The sequence below is a fragment of the Ranitomeya variabilis genome, chromosome 1, assembly GCF_051348905.1.
Source record: "Ranitomeya variabilis isolate aRanVar5 chromosome 1, aRanVar5.hap1, whole genome shotgun sequence".
NCBI lineage: Eukaryota > Metazoa > Chordata > Amphibia > Anura > Dendrobatidae > Ranitomeya > Ranitomeya variabilis.
Genome location: NC_135232.1, coordinates 746,506,600 through 746,512,857, shown reverse-complemented (window position 1 = coordinate 746,512,857; position 6,258 = coordinate 746,506,600).

Sequence of the window (6,258 nt, the reverse complement as noted above, 5' to 3'; positions counted from 1 at the left end):
ATTTCGGGACAAGTTCACAATACCCTGCATGAACCCTTAGGGTATGTGAACACGTCAGGATTTCTTCAGGAATATTTGCGGTTTTTTTGCGGATTTCCCCAATAAAAACACTATAATACTGCATAGGATGCATAATGTATGCGTTTTTTATCATTTAGAATGCATTCCGCATTTTTTGTGCAAATGTTTTGCGGAAAAAAAAGCATTCCGGAAAAAGAAGCAACATGTTCATTATTTTTGCGGATTTTTTGCGGATTTCCCATGAAATTGGAGTGTCAGGAAAAAAAACGCAAAAAATCCGCATAAAATCCGCAAAAAAAAAAAACGCACAAAAAACGCGTAAAAAACGCGCAAAAAAACGCATGCGGATTTCTGGCAGAAATATCCGGATTCTGTCACGAAAATTTCTGCAAGAAATCCTGACGTGTGCACATACCCAACGTACCCACACTCTGGACCTTGCAGCGTTCTGGACGCACCGTATGTACGCAGTGTCCAATGCGCTGCTGTCTATTGAACGAAGGTAAATCCTCTGTGTTCACTGAACCATGCGGATTCACCGCGTCTAAAACATTCTATTGGCGAAATTCCTGTTGCGGAGATTAGCGTTTCCACAAGAGAGATTGACATGCTGCGGTCTTGAATGACGCAGCACATGTCAGTGTCCGCGGGTGATTCACAGGGAGACTATGCACGCATATTGGACATGGGATTTCTATCCCATCCACTATGCTGTAACAGCTGGCCGCTGCAGGTTTGACGCTGCATAAATGCGCTGCGTCGAACCCGCAGCAACTCCTGATCGTGGGTACAAACCTTTAGAGATCATGCAGACAATGGTGGATCTTGACTCGAGTATGGACCCCAATGCACATTCTGTCCACGGGTCACTGACCGGAACTCAACAGCATCATCAATGCCTATGAGGGGGTCGAGTTTGAGTCAGAACAGTGGACAGACCATGCATTGTGGTCTGTGCTCAGACTGGGATACATGGACATCTTCATGAGTCCTTAGGGTATGTGCACACTCTGCGGATTTTGCTGCGGATCCGCAGCGGTTTTTACGTTGCGGATCTGCAGCAGTTTTCCATGAGTTTACAGTACCATGTAAACATATGGAAAACAAAATCAGCAGTGCACATGCTGCGGAAAAAAACGCGCGGAAACGCAGCGTTGTTTATTCCGCAGCATGTCAATTCCTTGTGCGGATTCCGCAGCGGTTTACACCTGCTCCATAATAGGAATCCGCCGGTGTAAAACTGCAGGTGGAATCCGCACAAAAACCGCGGTAAATCTGCGGTAATTCTGCAGGTAATCTGCAGTGCGGTTTACCTGCGGATTTACAAAAACAGGTGCGGAAAAATCTGCAGACATCCCACCTATGTGTTCATATACCCTTAGGCTATGTTTCCATGGTGGGGAAACGTTCAGGATTTGCTGCGGATTGGACACTGCGTACAGCCGCAGCATCCAATCCGCAGCGTCCAGATGTTACAGCATAGTGGAGGAGATTTTATGAAATCCCATCTCCACTATGCGTGCAGGACCGCATCCGGCGGCCCTGTGTATCCGGACATGCGGCGCATCTTTCTAGACTGCAGCATGTCTATTTATCTTGCGGTCAGTCTCCACAAGATAAATAACACAGTCTATGTATAGGATGCGGTGATTCCGCATATGTTCAATTATCACATCTGGAATCACCGCGCGTACAGAGTGGGGTATCTGCTGCGTCCAAAGCCAGCGCTTCCGGACCGTGGAAACATACCCTTAGAGTGAAACATATGTTGTGGACACAGATATCTAAAAAAGCATGACAACATATAGTTTGACATAAAATGTCTTTAATATCCATGTCGCTTTGGCAGGTAAAAATAAGTTTTACATGAAAAAAAAACGCACATCTGCATTTCAGCAGAACAATGGCGGCTATAAGTCTTTACCCTTAAACTGGGACTACAAGACAAATCTCTCTATGCCAGTGCAAAATTGTCATCCGAGTGCAGTCCAATTTTTTTCTATGGACTCATTGACTTGCATGGTCGATAAGAATATTGGATGCACATCGGACATGCTGCAAATTTTATCCAAGGACAAACTCTGTAGGAGAAAAAAAATCAGATATATACGCAGCCTCATACACTAACAAATATTTTGTTGGCTTGCACTCTGACCGAAAACATGGTCGTCTACACGAACCAATCAAGTCAGATATTGTCGTTTTCTGACGGGTATTTTTTAAGATAGCATTTGAATAGCTGTTTTTATCATTTGCATTGTACTTTTATTTTTAATAGAGACACATCACACTAAACTAAGCCGGGTATTGCCGTGCGAGACTCATCCGAGTTTCTCGCAGGTATGAGCCCTCAGATATATGAACACGTCGGCCAGTTGTCAACACACTTTTGTTCTACAGTTTGAGTTGACAATGGAAGTTTGTGTTTTATATTATTTATTTATTCTTAGTAGTTGGAGGTTTGTTTTTGCTGTGTTTTCAGTATTTTGTAAACATATTTTGATCCAATATATCTACTTCGGGATCTTATTCTTTTATTCTAAAAGCCACAGTGGGTGGTTGAATAATCTTGAGAAGTATAATGGAAGGACTTGTTTGTGTCTTCAAAAATCATAGTAGTGTTATTCAAAAAAATGCCTAGTGTATTATATCAAGAACCTGTCTCCACTTATAGGTGACCTTCACATGCACTTTCCTTTGGCAGTGTTTTACATGAAGTTTTTGTTGTGTTTTATTAATTAATGTGTTTTAGTAGCTGCAACTTTTGGGGGCACTTTTTTCGTCATTGCCTTTCTAACATTTTGAGTCATGTGATTCATTAACCCTGAGATTACTAGACTATCCATAGAATCACATGATTGGTAATGTAAAAAAAAAAAAATGCAATAATACCAAGAATAACAACGGCAAAAAAAGTCAAGACAGATTTTTTTCATAGATAGCTAAAAATAAAAACAATGGAAGTAATTGGGAGTATAATGTCACAAACTGACCGAAACGAATGCCATAAATAGAGAATATTTTGGAATTCGATAGCACAAGGGAGGCACTTTTGCAATATGACCCATCGTGGATGTCTATGAAATTCTTTCTCCGTGATGTAATGCCCAAGTAGCACCGCCAAAAAATGACCAAAATCATACAGTCCAATCAATAAGCATAGGAATATACCTGAATCCAGTACAATGGTGCATCAAGTGTTGAATATGGGGTGCAGGCATCAGGGGAGCAGGTCATCAGTGGAGTAAAAAAAGCACTGTATCATCCTTTCTAAAAAGAGACTTGCTTCTTACACAAACACTTAGGGTGCTGTCACATTGCACTTTTCTCCAAGTTTTCGGAGGCTTCTGTCCAAACTGCCTCAAAAAATGGGATTCGGACGTCTGCACTGAGGGGGCCATAGACTATAATAGTGCTGGCAGAGCAAACGTGCGCTCTAACGTGCATCATTTTCAGGTAAATATCCCTACTGGAGGCGGATACGCAGACGTAGTAGTCAGATGTGAAAAGTGGATCTTGCACATAATGAACCATAGGGGGCCCTGTTAGACCAACCAAAAAATTAGGAAGTATTTAGAATAGACGTCAATCATTTTTTTTTATCTCCTACAACAAAGACATGCATTAAGGGGGGGATAATTTTAGTAATTTAAAAATCCTGTGTAAATGAACAAAAGCCCTGAGGTGGTGTAAAGTACAGAAGAAAATGTAGCATGTCACGATTTGTAACAAAAGTGTTAAGTAATGTTTCATTTTGATAAATTTGGCCCAATTTGCTCTATCTTTGTACTGTGTTATTTTCGCACTATTGATGTTCTCTGTAGTTTCTTCATTTTCTTCATTTTTAAAGGAAGATATATGCAAGTGAAGATTTCAACTCTCGCTCTACACTCCTGATTTTCAGGACCGGTTTATCCTGTACTGCTCGTCCCCATTTGTGTAAATTAATAACATTGCTAACGAGTCAAGAAATTCCTAACTTCCTGGACAATCTATAAGGCCAGTCTCACACGTCCAGATTTTTCCGGTACGTGAAGAAACAGTCCCGGAGCTATCCATGTCCGTGTGTGCACGTAGGCCATCCGTGTGTCCATGTTTCTCGTCCGTGTGCTGTCTGTGTGAATACGAATCACACACAAAGGTTTAGAGGTCCACATGAGGGGTTAAGGAATTAATTAAAGGCTTGGAACTTGCAAAGGTGTGATCCATTAGTGATTAGGTGTTAAAACAGTTCCAAAAATTTTTTGGACAATGACATATCATCTTAGGGGTGTGTGTTAGGACTCCTTTGGTGTCACAAATATGTCTACTGACAATAAGGCGTTGTTGTGGTTAGCATAGCTTGTGTCACGTCGCTTTGGGGTTCGCCACCATATGCTTGATGAGGACCCACAGCTGCAAAAGAGGCAATGGAACAGCACCAACCCAGGAAACGGAAACCAAGGAAGAAGAGAAATACAACCAAGGAATTCATATAAGTGTATCTTTATTAAGGCAATAGCAAAACAATATACAAAAAAATATACAGAAAAATAATAATGATATTAAAAATTAGTACACCAATTATATAAAAAAATGTGCAACACGAGATAACAATAAAGGTACAAATAATCAATAAAAGAATTAATAGTAATTTTATATCTATCATATGACCGGAATAAAAATAAATAAATGTAAACAAAGGAATGATCTCAGGCCGTTTAAAAGTGAAATAAGAGTATATATAAACAAATGTGAAGAGGCACTATATAAAAAATGAATAAAGTAATAGGGGTGGAACACTGTGAAATGCAAGGTATCAACTTCAAGGGAATATATAAAGTGCGTAAGTGCCGCAGCAGCAAATAAAGAAAGGGGCAAGTTTATGTAAAATACACAAACGTCCCAAAAGTGCATAAGATAAGCAACAAAGCTGTGAATAATATCACACAGTCAGCAAATTGTGATAAGGATGACCTATAAAAAAATCATTGTGCCATAAAAGAAAAAGAATAACAGCATGAATGTAGCCCCAGTGGTATAGCGTGAATGAAGTACTACTATAACACAGCTGAACCGGAGATCAGACGAAAAGGATAAAATATGTAAGTCCGGACATAGGAAGTACCGTATGAATTTGATATCAGCGTGCACACGTGCCCCGACGCGCGTTTTGGTATTAATTCCTTCGTCAGGGGGAATTATATACACTGTTTAACATCAGGTATTTATAGGAGAGCTAATCCTGGTGATAGCGCCGCCCGGGCCTAATCGGCGCATGCGTCGCCTGGAAATCCAGGAAGTCCCGGGACACCGCATCACATGACCGGACGCACGGCATTGTGGATCCGGCGTTACCAAGACCACAGAGACGCAGCGCCCCGGAGCCCGAGGACACAGACCGCGCATGCGCACAGCCAAGGGCGCGTCATCGACAGGGAATAGCATGTAAGTAAAAACAGGGGCCAGAATAAATAGCGACTTAAATATATTGAAACAAAATCCTTAAGTAGATTTTGATTACAGCGGAGATCCTTATATTGAAAAAACAGACACATGGCGCTATAATATTACATTGGCCAGAAAAATAATAATAAGTAAATATGCCACGAAAAATACAAAAAGTGCTTAGTGATTTTGGGCAATACACAATATTTACAATAGAGATCAATAATAATGAACATATAATACCAATAATAATCAACAATACATACAAGGTAAATAATAATAATTAAGTTGAAAAAAATAAATTATAAAAGAAAGTATAAATAAAAAAACAAAAAATAAATAAAAATAAAAAATAATATAATGAAAAATAAATAAATAATAAATAATAAAGAATAAATAGTAATAAATAATGAAGGATAATAAATAAAAAAAGAAAAAAGAAAGAAAATGAAATGATGTATATAATAAGGAAAAATTATAAATAAGAAAAAAAGAAAAATATGTTCAGTATATTGTGAAGTGATCCTAGGATCCCAGAATCCTGTCCACAAATAGTTGTATCATGGTCTCTATTTTCACATCTTCAAATGGCACCAGATAACTTGATAGGTTGAAGAATTGGACCCAAGTGAGAGAAGGTGGCTAGATAAAAACTAAAAATAATAAAAGATGTTAAACAATAAAATATAAAAAAATATTATTTAAAATATGTATAAAATATTTTTTGTTTAAAAGGTGGTAAAAGACAGTTTATGATTAAAAGAAGCTCACAAAAAGGAGGCAAACGATAGATATTCATTTAATCCCTTG